Source organism: Pithys albifrons, chromosome 11 (genome assembly GCF_047495875.1).
Source record: "Pithys albifrons albifrons isolate INPA30051 chromosome 11, PitAlb_v1, whole genome shotgun sequence".
Lineage (NCBI taxonomy): Eukaryota > Metazoa > Chordata > Aves > Passeriformes > Thamnophilidae > Pithys > Pithys albifrons.
The window spans coordinates 13,897,214-13,899,238 of NC_092468.1; positions in this window are offsets into that span (position 1 = coordinate 13,897,214).

Below are 2,025 nucleotides of genomic sequence, written 5' to 3' on the forward strand. Positions count from 1 at the left end.
TTGGGGAAGACACCTTGTGCTCAGCTGTTTAACACTGCCTAAACAGGAGTGGTTCTTTCTTCTTTGTTTCCAGAGCAGTCCTGGTTCCAAACTACCAGCTCAGGGCCCTAAGTCTCAGCCAGACCCATGGGGCAGACACCCAGGTGGGAGCCTGGACCAGACCTGTGCCAGGATGTGGGAGCTGAGGCATGGGCTTCGGACTAGCTTTCCTTGAAGCTTGTGAATTCCTCGCTGTGTAATGGGGAAATTCCTGTGCTCCATCCAGATAATGTGACAGTAAAAGGTCACAAAATGTGGGTCTCAAACACGGCACTCTCCACCCTCATCACTAGGAGCAAAAAGTCCTGAAGTGGGTTTCCACATTAAGACTCAGAACAAGATGTAACAGCTGTAGTTAAAATTACCCCATCCCTGCTGCCTCCTACCACACAAGGGAAAGTTATTTTTAACTCTACGTTGCCCAAGGGGTGGTGCACAGTGAGATCTATTTCATCACTGCCAAGGGTCTTTGCCTGGCAAGAAATAAGGGAAAAGAGAGCCCTTAGTCCATCCAGATGGGATCAGTCTAGAGCCCAAGGGTTGGGCACCCTGCAAACCGACCCCTCCAGGCTCCCCAGCTCCTCCTGAGTGAGCAGAAGGTCCCACTGAGACAGCTCTGGGAGCGCAGAGGACCAGGTGCCCAGCCAGGTCCTCTTTTGCTAGGTTTTTATTCTTTTCAGTTTTCAAATAAGCTTGGGCTGAAGCTATTCCAGGAGCTGCCGTGGCACCATGCAGGCAGGACCTCGAGTGCACCGAGTCAAAAGGACAGTCATGCAAAACCAGAGGATTAGCTTTTAATGCGCTTCTCAGGGCAAACCCTGAAAGCATCAGATTGCCAAGATCCCAGCAGAAAAACCAGCCAGCTTGCTGCCCTCCTGACAACAAATCCACTACTAACCCCCCCGCCCAGGGTCAGGAAAACTCACACAGAAACATCAGAACAGCTGTGGATGCACAGCAGCATCCCAGCCATCACCCCCCATTGTATGTGACCACATGGTACCGGCACTTCTCTGCCCTGGCATGGGGGGCAGAGCTCCAGAGCTCCCGGGGGGCACCGCACATGGGAGTTCAGGAGCCTCCAGAAGAGATGCTGGGTAGATGTGAGCACAGTTTTCCCTGCTCAGCTTTATCTTTCTGGGAATGAATGTGGTACTGTTCAATGCCTGCTGCATTCGCTCTCAGGGGTCTCTGAGCTAAACCAAGAGAACTTGGCTGCACACTCGTTTTTTTTTCCAAGTTTAATTCCACTGATGTCTGTATTAAAAATCAGCAGTAAAGCTGGGAGTTAGCACGACAGGTGGAATCACATGATTTTTTAATGTTATTTAGCATCTTGGGGCTGAATTTTTAGACTTCCAGAACTTTTCTCTTAAAGGTTTGTCTTTCTCTGCTGCGTCACATGCCTCAGACACTGTTATCCAGGTGCTCTGCTCTGCCTTGCAGCTCAGTCCTTGTGCCTGCTGGGTCTCTTGTGGTTCATACTCTTACGCTGTGACCCAGAGAAAAGTCCATGTATTGGAAAAAAAGACAATACACCCTACATCACAACACACAGGAACCACTGCTGAGACTCTGGAGAAGATTCTAAGGTCTGGAAATCTGCAAGTCTCTCCCAGGGTTTCATTTGGGATCTGTCAGGGACTTGTTGCATGCCTGCCCTGCTGAATCACCACTACAACCCTCCCCTCTTCAGAGCTCAGTTTCTCTTCCTGATCCCTAAAGGAAAAATCCTTAATAATACTTTGTAATCTGCAAGAGTCCAATACAAATGCAGGTATAAGAGCTGTGAATATGCAGAGTCCAGGGGCTGGGCATATCTATCACGAGATTCAGGATACATCTGGTACTCCTTGGGAAGTCTTGTACTATCCAGCACGGACATGCAGACCTGCAGATGAGCCTCTGAATCCTCTCTGTGTGTGTGTCTGTGTCTAACAGGCATGAAGGTCACCACTATGGAATACAAGCTCTCACCTTAAATAG